Source organism: Nyctereutes procyonoides, unplaced genomic scaffold, assembly GCF_905146905.1.
Source record: "Nyctereutes procyonoides isolate TBG_1078 unplaced genomic scaffold, NYPRO_anot_genome, whole genome shotgun sequence".
In the NCBI taxonomy this organism is placed as follows: Eukaryota; Metazoa; Chordata; class Mammalia; order Carnivora; family Canidae; genus Nyctereutes; species Nyctereutes procyonoides.
This window is the reverse complement of record NW_026575144.1, coordinates 12,296,803-12,310,683: the sequence shown is the minus strand read 5'-3', so window position 1 is coordinate 12,310,683 and position 13,881 is coordinate 12,296,803. Positions and strand designations below refer to the sequence as shown.

The following is a 13,881-nucleotide window of genomic DNA, read 5'->3' as shown; positions in this document are numbered from 1 at the left end:
CATTTATGGCATTTATCACAAAGGTCCAGGAATTCATTCTGTCTGACTGACTTTATCTTACTGATGTGGGGATTGTGATGTACCTCCCAGGAACTGGTACATGTAGGGAGTGACTCTTTTATATGTGTGCACAAATGTGTAATGGTCATGGTGTGTTTGTCTGACAGGTGCTATGTACTTAATAAATATTTGATGAATGAAAGCTTCATGCTTCAAAAAAGGCTTCTTTTATATCTATTAAACTTCTAGCTTGAGAAGTGTTCTTATTTACTCTTTTTCCTCCTCCTAAATATCTGGGCTCTAAAATCCAATATCTTTAATAGAATAATTTACATTTCTTATATCCTAGCTTTTTATTTTGGTACTTTTATAGTAATCTTACTTCTCATGCTTCTGTCCCCTTTGAAAAATTATATCTACTTAGAAGCTTCCATTTCTGGCTGATATTAGAACTTATCACCAACACAGTCTGGGTCTGAGGCCTGTTGTGGGAGAGGCCTTGCATCATGATCCCAGGCCTTGCCAGTGAGCCTCCTGAAGGCTGGAGGCCGTACCCTGCTCCAGGCCTGGGCCAGCCTCCTGCTCAGTGCTGTCCCTTCTGCCCACAGCTGCCAGATGCACAGGCGGTGGAGAGTTAGAGGTTCTTCCTGCCGACCACGTTGACTAATAAGCAATGATGTCCCTCCTGTGAGGACTAAGCCATACCTGGAAAACCTTCCTGTTCCTGAGGAATTATGCCCTTTTTTTTTCCTTAAAGATTTTATTTATTTATTCATGAGAGACACATAGAGAGGCAGAGACACAGGCAGAGAGAGAAGCAGCTCCCTGCAGGGAGCCCAGTGTGGGACTCGATCCCAGGATCCCGGGATCATATCCTGAGCCGAAGGCAGACTCTCAACCACTAAGCCACCCAGGCACCATGGAGTTATGCCCTTTTAATAGGAGCTGTGAGTACTCCCTAGCCTCCCTAGCTGATTGGCAGAGGATTGAATTACATTTTATATTTCCAAGGGATTTATTAAAGACCACTGGAGTATAAGATTGACAGGGAAGAACAGCTTCTTTCATATGTTATTGTTTGGTTATAAATTACTAATAACCAGATTACTGATGTCTTATTAACTGCCTGGTTCAGGAATGTGATTTGGGGTCTGAGTTAGCCAAGGGGTTCCATCCAAACAGTTTGGTGGGACCCCGGAATGGGATTGCTGGCTGCCATGATGCCAGGAGTGTCCCAAGGAGAACTCTTACTTTTGAACTCGAAGTAGGTTTCTTTGTTGGCAAAATATAGGGATCATTCTGTTCTGAGCTAATTCTGTGGGCCCTGAAAGGCCAACAGTTCTGTGTGAAATATAGATAAAGGGGTCGGCAGGAATTAAAAGTCATGAAGGAATTAGGAGGATTCAACAGGAATGAAGTTTGTTTCGAGATGGATTTGCTGACACGTAGGTATTACCCTCCCTGGATCACAGAACTTTTATTCCCCTGATAAACAGATGGAGTCAACTTATATCTGTAACAGATTAGTTTCCCATAGAAGCATCACAACTCACTCAAACAATTTCCTGATTTAAAGTAAGACCTAGATCTTCTTACTGATAAATTGAGGATATTTATGCTTATATCCAAAGGCAGCTTTGCTTTATAGGGGTATCCCTGTCAAAAGTAATGTGTATCCCATATATAATATTTGGATAGAAAGAAGGAAATAAAATCACCCCAAGTACCCAAACCCAATGATGAAAACTGATAATATCATCTTTTTTTTTTCTGTGAGTTAAGTGTGTCTGTGTATCCGTGTATAGTTGTATTATAGAGTGTGAACATTCTGTATATATATTTTAATATATATATTAAAGCATTCTAACATTGCTCATTTCATTACCTCATGGTCTTTATAAAGTGTTTTTATGCCAGAACATTTAATGGATTTATTTTACTGAAGCTGTCACAGTTCTTTTCAAGAACACAGACCTGGGCAAATAGAGGTTGCAATCTTTGCCTGTGTAGTTCCCAGGCTTGGTACCCTTGGCTGTGGAGCCCATAGTACTTTTTACCTGTTAGATCTAACTGGAGCCGATTGCATTTCTATCATTATTTTCCCATATTGGAACTGTCCCTTCTGTATGAAGATGTGGAAGGGGGGATGCCTGGGTGCTCAGTTGGTTAAACATCTGCCCTTGGCTCAGGTCATGATCCTGGGGTTCTGGGATCGAGTCCTGCATTGGGCTCAGCCGGGGGTCTGCTTCTCCCTCTGCCACTCCCCCTGCTTGTGCTCTTGATCTCTGTCAAATAAAATCTTAAAAAAAAAAAAAAGAGGAAGAAGAAGATGTGGAAGAAAGATTTGATTAAATGAGATGCTGGTTCCCAGTGATAAGAGCTCTGCATAATGAAAATAATTTAGTTAGCCTGGCTGTTTTGGGTCATAATCCCTGCTTTCCCACTGGCAGGCAGGAGGGTGGAAGCTGGACTCTGGCTCTCTTCAGGTGTGGAGGGTTGATGTCCGAGGTTACTTGTAAATTTGTAAATTTACAAATGACTTGTAAATTCAGTCCCTGTGCTACTTCACATACTTGAGATCACTCACCCACCAAGGGGATGAGGACTCTAAAGTGTGAAATTAACACATCAAGTGAATTTATATCAGGGTAGCCTTGGGCTGGCTTTTGCAAATTAAATTTTTCTGGAATTAGCTTCAGCCTGACTAAGGCAGAGTTACCTCTGTACTGGGAAAGCCAAACTATTTGTATGACATTTCTACCCTGAGAGGTAAGAGTTTAGTTTTACACCAGGACAGTGAGTCTTGCTGAGTAAATTGTTGTCTGTTTGATAAAAACAAAAGACAAAAACAAATCTGTTGACCAAAACTGATGTCCCTCTAAAACATGATTCACACATTGTAGGGCTTTGAAGAAAACATGAATGAGTATGTAAGATAGTGCATCGGCCGGCAGAAATGCCAGCCAACTCTTCCAAAGACATTTATGGGTGATAGACATTATTTGGCATTCAGAAAAATTTAAAAAAATATTTTTTCAGTGCACTGAGATGGGATCTGTCTTGTAGACCTATAATCACATTAACTAAGCTCACTAACCTGAGTATGTGACCAGAGTGCCCACTTAGTAGTAATTTACAGAAAAAAGTGTAATCATGGGGACCTCTTCTCAGTCCCCACATTCTGTCCACAGGTAGGCAGAGATCTGGAGGTTGGCATATTTGCAATGAGAAGAGGATTATGTTGATGGACTGAGCAGTCACTGGATTCAGGCAAGGGTGTCATGAGAGACTGTTGTTTCATGGCTGAAGTTCCTGCTCCTCTGGATGCCAACATTTGCTCCAGTATCCTCCCTTTCCACATCCCGAGTGCCCAACCCAAACCCCTTTTTCCAAATTATATTTTGCCATTAATTAGGATACATACAGTCAGATCTTAGAGGCTTTGGGGCTTCTCAGTCTTTAAAGTTTAAATCTCAGAGGGAGATCTTTCCTTATTTCTCAACTCTCCAGGGAGGTTTTATTGTACAAGATGAAAGCCCACGGCAACTGACTTTCCAGGTAGGGTTCTGTTTGAACAATGCCGTTAAGGCTTGTCATTTTTTCCAGTAAGGCTGTTTCTTTGTTTTGGCTTGCTCTCCATACCAACATTGCTTTGTTGATGTGGATATAATAATTTATATAAAGATATTCCACCTAAGTCTTTTAAATGTATGACTTATCTATTGACAGGTCACGTAACAGTGTCATGCTCATACAGGGTGTTTGGCCTGCTGACACTATTCAGCTCTGGGCTGGCTGGCAATATTGCATTTAGCTGCCTTTTTTTTTTTTTTTTTTTTTAATCTTCACTGAAGCTGGTACCTTGTTAGGCAGGATGAGAAAATACCAAATTGAGTAGAGTTTTCTGATTTCTAGGTTCTCAGTCTAGTGGGAGAGACAAGAATGTAGGTAAGTAATGGTAATATTGGGTCATGTCTGCCAGAAAACAGGAGAGGGCTAGTGTCATGTCTTCCCCGAGGCAGTGAGAACACACGGAAGATATACTAGCCAGAGAAAAAAATGTTTGTGGGGACAATCAAGAAGTCCATAGTGGCCAGTGACAGGGATGGAAAGACTAGTTGAAGTCACACTTTGGTAGGACCTGGTGTTCTGTGGGGCTGGGAGAGAAAATGATGCATGTGTGAAGACACGCAGGGAGATCTTGTACTGCCTTGACCAGAATCAAACACCTGCTCCTGCTGCCTGTGGCTTCCAGGACTGAATAGCTGCCTTAACTCTTTGAGCCTCTTGTGTTCACATTTCATGGGGATACTGGCAACCAAATCCTGGGGTGACTAACATAAAATAGAATGCCTTCCTCGTGGAGCAGGCATTCAGTATGTTACTCCCTCCCATTCATCCTGATTGTGGGAGATGTACAAGAGACCAGGTCCACAAACTTCCACCATCACCTACCATGGATTTGACAAGCACTGTGCTATGCCAGCCTCCACCTCCATCTATCCCATTGTTTTGAGCTGTCCTCTTTAGCATTTAGCAATCTTCTTTTGATGATGGAGCACAAGTGAAAATTTACCTTGGTTGGGTATTAGGATTTACTCTCCATTCTTGACTGTGGCCCCAGGGCTGTGATAAGTGTTGGCTTGTGTCTCTTTGGCCTTTCCAATGTCCTCCTCTATCCCGTACTTATTGAGATTTTGGTATATCTGGGTCTAAAGCTTTGAGTTTGAAGTAAGCTTTCTTTCTTTATCATTTTCTTTCTTTCTTTCTTTCTTTCTTTCTTTCTTTCTTTCTTTCTTTCTTTCTTTCTTTCTTTCTTTCTGTGTAGTGTAACTTTTTCTGGGTAAATCATCTTATCAGTATTTTTTGCAGACTTAGTCTGACCCCTGATATTCATTAACTTGGAGGCCTTCAATTTGGTTTTTTTTTTTTTTAAGTGTTTGTGGAAGAGAGGATAAGATGTCTTGTTTTACAAAGCAAAAGTTCAAAGTTTCTCAAGTACCATTGAAAACAGCTCCTGATGACATGGAATTTCTTCTGACTTTATCTTGCTTCTGTCCCTGTTGTTAGTTTCTCCTGGTCTGCAGACTTACCTGTCTGGTTTCTCCGTATCTGAGTGAAGTTCCTGTGCTCATAGCTACCCCAGTTGCAGGATTCCATGGTCACCAGGGTCTGTGGCATTAGAGCACATTTACAGAATCAATTTTCATCTTGCTGTTTCAGCCTCAACGTGGCCCTGCCTCATCACTGAAAGGAGGGAAGGCAAGAAGTTTGGGGGTCTTTTCTTGTAAAAATCTCAACAAAATAAATTATTTGGGTATCTTTGCTTAAGCAACAGCAGTACCACCACCATGAGAAAGCCTGGGGCTCTCAATAGATGATGTAGATATTGGGGGGTCTTGGAGGGCCTAGGACTGCCAGCCAGATGCTGATGATAGAGGCTCAGTTATACTCACTTCATTACTCTTGTTAGTTTTCCGAATAGGCAGGGATAGCAGCTTTAGTTACTGTCTACACAGTGAACTCGTGAATAGCTCAGTGGATTCTGAATTCTTGCGGTAGACATTTCAGACTGTGGACACTCTTGCTATCTTTGGCTGTAATGTCATCTCTAAGGAATCCTGTGTTAGCTGTTCAGGGGCTATCACCAAGTTTAGGTGATCCTTGAGCTGTTGACAGTCTTCTGGGTTAACTCTGGCTTGTCTTTACTTCAGAATGCTCTTCCAGGACATTGTAGCAGTATCCAGGTTGCTAGGGAAGCAGCTTCTTAGTTAATGCCCTCATGAGTTAACACCCGTGTGATGAATGGATTTCCCCCACTCTGCCCCATACTTTCCTATAAGGGAGAATTCACAGAATGCTTTTATTTAGAAATGTTTTTTGCGCTTTCTAGGACTGACAATATAGAATCCTGCTCTCTCCTGCTGTTATGTCCTTTTCATCTATTCATTTATTTGGGATTTCCAAAGACTGAGTGGGCTAGTTGGTTCTTTTATGAATCTGCTGATTTTTCTGTGAAGCTGATGTCATAGTCTAGACCTTTATCTTTACATATGCAAATTATTAGATTACATTTAGCAGTTGGGGGCTTTGTCACTCTCTGCCTGGTCTTGGATTTAGTGAGAGTCTGCCTATGGCAGAGTAATTTTAGGTTCTGTGGTCTGTGGCATTTGGGTAGAGTCTACCTTCAGAAGTCCTTATGAGAAGGAGACCTGCCCTTGCTCGCATACCTGGAGACGTTACAGGTCAGAATGGGATTCTGCTGCTCCAGGGTAGCACTGGCCAGGCAAAGCATGTCATTGTGGGTCGAATTACCTGCACTTTCCTCCACAAATACCTGCTTTCCCACTCTGGCCTAAGTTACCTTGGAGATAAATTGTTGAGTCCGAAAGACTTTGCTGTTTAATTTTGGGTACGGGGCTTACAAAACTGCAAGATAAATACATCTTGCTGGGTGATTTCAGTTGTTTGATAAGAGTGTGGTTTGTTTTCTCAGTACTGTTGAGATTAGTGATGTGATGTAGAGCCTAGAAGTTTTTTGGATGTTTGTGTTGTGTCTGATTTTAAAGTAAAAGCCTCTGCCAATGTGGGCTAATTAAGGTACATAAATGTATAAATTCAACTTCTTGTTTAACCTATTTGCTCTTATTCCATAGGATGTTATTATAAGGAAGCAAGCCAAATACTTTGTGGAGAGAAACAGGGGACATTTGATTTTTGCTAAAATTAAACTGACAAACTCTGTGGAATGCCTGGGAACAATATCCAGCTCACCGGCGACAGCTGTAAGGCCAGGGACGCCCACAACACACACAGGCTGGATGCAGATCACATTTCTAGAAAGAAAACATCCCCCACGTGTGTCATAGTGTCGCAGTGTGTGTGCATGACACAAATAGTGTGCTCTAGTTAATGTGTATAATGGTTTCACTCTTCATTAGACCAGTGTTCTTGCAACAGCAAACCAAAGGACATCTGCACGGTATTTTGAGAAAGAAAAAGAGGACTGTTTGTAGGGAAGCATCGCAGGAAAGAGTTTTCCCATTGAAAGGTTGGATATTGGAAACTTATTTGAAACAACAAACTTATTTAAAGTAAGTTTGTTAAAAATAGAACTTTAAGTGTAAATATTTCATTTCCTAATATAACATTATTATTTTAGTGCAGCCGTGTCCCTGTCTTCTCCTGAAGGTCTCCTCTGGGTTGTACACATCTTGTCCTGTTAACTGATATGTCCTGTCTCAGATCTAACTCGTACATCTTTCTTCCCTTTTTCCTTCTTTTCTCCTTTGCTCTTGTGGCTGCAATTAAGTAATTTTAGCACTTGTTAACATAGACCTCTCAGAGGCACAGACAGGAGTCCAGGATGTATCCATTTTGCTCTTACTAGTGATTGTGTTGGAAAAATAAAGATTTTCTTAGAGATGAGATTGAAAGCAATTTGCGGGAAAATTTGTACATCAGTTTTTCCTCTGTGACTGGATTAGAAGCTTCCTGAAGTCAGGGCTCACACTTTTTGTGCCTTTCCTCATGCACTGTAGGCCTTGCAGCCAAGAAGTAAATGCTTAGTGCATGCTTGAATGAAAGAATGAACACTGGAAACCAGAAGTCTGATTTTGTTGGTGCTTTATCTGTTGTTAATCAGAAAATTTTGATTGATCACTCCTTGAAGTCTCTAACTCTGTAGTGAATACACATGTATATTTGTACTTTAGGGATTTATAGTCTGGTAATGACAGGAAATGCAAATTGCAGAAAAGGTGGATTTTTAAAATGAATTTAATAGTAGAAGAGGATTGAGACATTTATAAGGAGAAGAAAATGTTCGCTGGAGGTGCAGCAGGGGAAGAGTGCAGCTGACTCTTGAATGACACGACTTTGAACTGCACAGGTCTACTTTTATGCAGAATTTTATGATATATACAGTTCTGTTAGTGTATTTTTCTCTTCCTTAGGATTTTCTTCATAGCATTTTCTTTTCTCTAGCTTACTTTACTGTAAGAATACTGTATAGAATACATATATAAAATACGTGTTAATTTTGCATGTGATCAGTAAGGCTTCTGGTCAATGGTAGGCTATTAGCAGTTAAGTTTTGGGAAGTCAGATGTTACACATGGACTTTGGACTGTGTGGGGATCAGGGCCTGTAAACCTCAGTGTTGTTTAGGGGTTAGCTATATAAATATAGTAGGCAGTAGAGCAGCCTCTCTGTTGAAATCCTGAGTGGGCTGCTTCTCCTTGATGCCTCCCACGAATAGCTGGACCTGAGATGGGGACCCACATAGTAGTGTCCATGTGAGTGGCGTGAAGTATAGGAATCTGCTTTCAGCCCACTGTTCCTGTCTCTTTCCTTCTTCATTTTCCCCTTTTCTTCCCTAACACTGTATCTGCCTTGATAATCCATTCACTGATGCATTCTTTTATTCAACAAGTCCTCACTGCTTACCCGTTCCAAGTTAGACACCAATTCCATAAGATAGCAAGAGCCACCCCTCTCATGGCTCCAGTTCTTGTCCTAAGGAGGTCAGGAAAGACTGGATGCTCTAGAAGCGCCGTGTATATACATATATATATAAATATACTGTTATCAGTACTAACAAAAGCACACATTTAATCACTGCTCACTCTTTGTTGGGCACTAGGCTAGATACAGTATTTATGTAAATACTACACATTGATATAAAAACGATAAAAACTTACTTTACCTAAATTAAACCTTTCTCTGACTTTAAAACCTGTTGTTTTCAAGATAAAGTTAAAATTTCTCTCCCTGGCTTTTTAAGGCTCAACCCTTGAGCTAAATAACTAGTCTTTCTGGCTCTTGCTTTTAATGTTCACTTGGTGATGAATCATTTGCTCCTGCCACACCCACTTATCCATCAGCCTCCGCCAGGCTCTGCACAGCCTGGAGCACACTGCCCTTTCTCTCTTTGAAGATGGAGTGGAACTCTTCTCTGAGGCCCTGCTCACATCTCACCTCCCACCAGGACCTCTTTCCTCCTGGTGAATTCCTGAAGCTCTTGCTGTGAGTACTCCTTGTTTGTCAGTGTGGGCGTTAATGCTGTACATTTTCAGTTACTTTCCACCTGCTCAGGGCACATCTTCAGTTGGTTTGGCTCCTGCCGCATCCCTCCCCCCCCCCCCCCCCCGGCCCCCATGCAGCAGGGAGCAGTAAACCCACTTGGCACCCACACCCTGTGCTCCTTCCAGTCTTTGGATGTTAAAGTTGTCAGACACCTTAAGTTCCGTGGTGTTACAGATCGAACTTTTTCATCTTCGAGATGGAGAGAGAATTGGATCTGAGTCAGAGAATAAAAACAAACCTTCTTCCAGGGGAGAATGAGAGAATGGTTTTGTGTTTGTACTTTTGAGATACCAACATCCCAGACACAGACCCTAGGTTATCTCACTTAAACCTTCCTGCCAGTCCTACAGGTTGCTTTATAACCCCCCTTCCTTTATCACTGCATGCAGAGGAGGAGGAAGCAGCTCAGAGATGCGTGCCAGTTTGTCCAAGGCCACCTAGCTGGGGAATAGAGGGCTTCTCATTCATACTTGATTTTCCCCTAATCCTAACTGCTCTTGCTCATCTTTACTTGTCCCCCCGACCCAATGGATTAGGTTTGCTTGTTCCACTACTGCATTGCAGGGGGTGGGGGGGAAAGAGTGAGACTGAGAGTATGAACAAGGAACAGAGGGAGAGGGAGAAGTAGGCTCCCCACTGAGCAGGGAACCCGATGTGGGGCTCCATCCCAGCACACTGAGATCATGATCTGAGGTGAGGCAGACGCCTACCTGACTGAGCCACCCAGGCACCCCTGCCTGCACTCAGTACTTTAAAATAATACCTAGTGAGTGGATTTGGTAGTACCTCTTCCACCTTGCCTATTTTTTTTTCCCTATTTAAACGTGTATCCATGTATTCATATTTGTGCTTAATCCTATTTGAAAGACTTTGAAAGCAGTTTTTTTCTTTAGCGTTTGCCTATGTTAACCCATGCACCTCTCCAGATTTCTTGCTCTGTCTCCTCCCCTGGTTGGGAGGGGTTTGCCAGCCGGCTCTGCTGTGGGCATCATGAAGCCATTCAGGGGGGTTGCCTGCCCTGACGCGGGGCTGGTGGAGCTGCTCCTGCGCATTCTGATCACAGTAGCAGCAACAACAGCCACGATTATTAATGCTCAGAAAAGCAGAATCAGCTGTTTTTACCCAAATGTTTTTCTGATTTGTGTTTAACTGCTTTTCTGCTTGAAAATGCTGCTGCTGTCAGGATTTTTTTCTTGCTTAAATGAAGGTGCTGCACAGACGGGTGTGATTGGCAGTCTTGTTTGCATAAGTTAAGCTCTCCTCCTATTGTAATTTCTCTATGAGTTTGAAAATATAGAAGGTAAAAAATACCAAAACAATGGCATACTAATTAAGTCTGACTTGTGGTGGATGGCTGGGTAAGAACGTTCATATTCAAAATCTGAGAGATGTAAATATTTGACTTGATATAATGTGACCATACATTCTTCACTACTGATTATTTAAACCTTCTGTTGAGCTCTTAGACAGATGGTCTTTTGAGTAATGAACTCCTTTGAATATAGCAAGATGCCATGTGGTAAACTGATGAAGTAGCATTATTAATAAATATTTTAAGCAACAACAACAAAAAAATCCCCAAAATGAGAGTGGGTAGCTGCAGATTAAAAATATCTAAACTCCATCATATAGAGGACTAGGAGTATAATGCCTTCCCAGGCATTTTCAACGACTCTTCTCCATTTCTGCACAGCAGTGGGAAAAAGAGGATCACTGTCACAATTTCTATCATCAAATCATATTTACTAAGATTCTTTTCGCCTGTGTATGGCTGGGCTTCAAGATGATTGTGAGAACTCCTCCTTCCTTGCTAGTCATTGTCATCTGTAGCGGTGATGCAGTGAGTTAGGGATGTATAAAACAAGATAAAAACGGTCAAAAAATAGCCTAAGTGGCCCAGTTAAGCGTCCGACTCTTGATTTCAGCTCAGGTCATGATTTCAGCTCAGGTTGTGAGATTGAGCCCTGCATGGGCTCTGTGCTCAGTGGAGAGTCTGCTAGAAATTCTCTCCCTCTTCTCCTGCTCGTGCTCACTCTTGCTCTTTCTCTAAAATAAATAAAATCTTAAAAAAAAAGGAGAGAAATAACACTGACCATTATTTTTGTATGTTTCACCTTGAAATGTAAGTTGAATCAGCAGATTTTCAGTTAAAAGAAAAAGGCTGAGTTTTTCCTGCTGTATTTGTGCAAGCCTCTTCCTTTAACCCCCCAGAATTTGGGGCCCATTAGTGGTACCTCACTGATTCATAATCAGTAGGAAAAAAGTGTCCCAGTTAAGTGAACTTTCCAGATCTCATCACATACTGTGCCTATCTTCATCATCTAGTGTAGATGTTTAACTATGTCTGAGATTTCACACACCCAGCTGGCTTTCTCAATAGCTCTCAGCAACCTTCCCTGTGAACTGCTTACACTCAGACGTAGACCGCTTTAATTCTATATACTTTTCCACAGCCCTGAGGATTTTGCTTTCAAATTTCTTCCATTTGGGAAGAATCAGAAAAAGGCCCTGGCAAAAGTGAAACATCAGTCAAAGAGGATGGTGCTATAAGACTGGAAATATTTGCAGTGAAGAGAAGTAATGCTTCTGTTTTAGAGAAGAAGAGGGTGTCAAGGACATGCCCCAGATCAGTTGCAGGGGGGAGATGTGAGATGTAAGTGCAGGCTGAATGTAGCAGGTGGGGGGCAGCAGAGCAGGGATTTTACTGGTGGCTCAACGTGCGAGCCTGGGTGATTGGGGGGTGTGGCCACAGCTGTCTTGGGGTAGAGACCACCTCCTGTGTGGAGGGAAGGGTGCAGGCAATGCCAGCCAATGACATCCAGCACCCACATTTCCCTTTGGCATGTAAATCCTGGCTAGTGATCGAGAACTTCTTCTGTTTCCCATATTCTTTCTTGAGGAACCCCCGTTGGTTTTATTCAAGCATCTTCAGATTCTATTATTTGTCGCTTTTGGCCATGTAATGGCCTCTTGGTATCTCTAGAAGTTCCTGCTTCTTGATGTGGTGGACCTGTCTTTCCACCTCTCTGGCTCATCTGCTACACGTTTTCTTTTCCAGCCCCTTCATGGACCTAGATTTCTCTGCTTTTGTGCCTTTGCACACATTGCCTGCAGGCAGTGCTCTTCTCATCAGCTTGGGTGACGTGCCTCACCTGCCAGAACTTGGCTGGAATGCCGTCCATTTGTGATGTGTTCCATCCAGACAGTGAGCCTTTGCTGTCCTTGATCAAGGGCGCTGGGGATCCTGTGGGATTGTGTGCTCTCACATCATGACCACACTGTTGGGAGGCCTTTCCGTGTCCCTCTCCTTGGGGTTCCCCTGAGGCGAAGTACATGTTAGCTGCCTTCCAGTAGGTTCCTGGTAAATGTTTGTTGAAATAATAAATGAAGTGTATTTATGGAGCTCATCGTTGTTTGGGGTTATAAAACAAATGTTTTGTCTGTGAGTCTTAATGATGTGGGAAGGTAAATGGCAAACAATATGGATATTCTGCATTTGACGCTAATTATGAGCTGAGGAAAGGGTATGTGGGGGTAGGAAGCCGATCGAGGTGATGAATGAATGAGATTGGTTGTAGTCTCAGAATTTCCCCTCAGGAGGAGGGTGGCTCTTCATATTTGCTTATCATATGAAACCTTAATCTTGTGAGCCTGCTAATAAGGCAGCCACCAAGCTGCAGAAGGAAACCATCCAATTCTCGACTCTGTGGTTTACAGAATTCATGAGAACCCTTGTGATTTGGGCTCTGCCTTCAGCATATGCCTGATTACTATACTTATACTCATACTAATATTTATTTTCCTTTTGCTCAAGCGATTACTTTTGTCAAAAAGCTTGTCTATAAAAAGTGGATTATGTAATTACTTCTCTAGAAAATTGGCTTTCTACTTACTTGTAGGATTAGTGTTTGAGAAGAATGGGAATCACGTATTGGGACCGCCAGTAGTGTGTCAGGCCCTTACTGGGCCATTCTGTATGGCCTTTGCCTAGGACAGATGTTAAACCAGTTGCTGTGAGCAGAATTGTTCGTGCCCCTGTCATGGCATTCACAGTCGGCCATGGCTCTGCAGGTGAGGGGTCTCTTCCCGATTTTAATATTTCAGAGAAAATTGCATGGAGGCTGAAGAATTTAGAAACAAAATATGTATCTGGGTCAGATAACTTTGGCTCATCACTTATGCACAGGAATTACTTCAGTAAACACTGTAGAAGGGCCTCAAAGAAATTCTCTGTGAATAACATGGGATTTGGATGATGGTGATGCTGGTACTCGTTTCTTAGACTGGTCATTTTCAAAGTTTGTATTTTTGATCACTCTGCTCTGCCCTCTCCCCACCAAAGTGATTCTCAGGACACATTTTGAACACCATGAAAATGATGGTTCTAGAAATACATGTGACTAGAAAGACACCCACGGTTCCTTCTCTAGGGATCACCTGATTGTCACACAGTGACCGCCTAGCCCAGAAAGGGCCTTTCATCCCATACCCCATGATCACCTGGACATGACTTACTTACTGTGGCTATGATCACCTGTCTGTTATTTATTCTAGCTGTGTATCCTCCTTTAAAAATCTGCTTTTCTGGTGGAGAGGGAGGGGCAAAAGTTTGCGTTACTTATAACTTATTTACAACTTTATTTATTTGGAGAAATGTATTCACATGGTCCAGAAGCATATTCAGTGGAAAGTTTATATCGTTCCCCCCCCCCCCCATCCTCTTGCCTGCTACCACGTCCCCTCCTCACCACATCTAGAACTATGGGCACCTCGTGTATCCTGTCAGAGATGTGT

At 42.3% G+C, this 13,881-nt stretch overlaps 1 protein-coding gene across 11 annotated transcripts in view; it reads left to right on the top strand.

The window, feature by feature from the left end:
• Positions 1-13,881, top strand: part of SIPA1L2 (signal induced proliferation associated 1 like 2) — a 212,977-nt gene that overhangs the window by 56,140 nt on the left and 142,956 nt on the right. The window contains exon 1 of one of the 11 annotated variants that reach the window (XM_055308736.1): positions 8,953-9,027. The exons of the other annotated variants lie outside the window; for them this stretch is intronic. The gene's annotated coding sequence lies outside the window, so the exon portion shown is untranslated. Of the gene's footprint in view, positions 1-8,952; positions 9,028-13,881 lie in introns of those variants that run through there. 11 annotated transcript variants of the gene reach the window in all.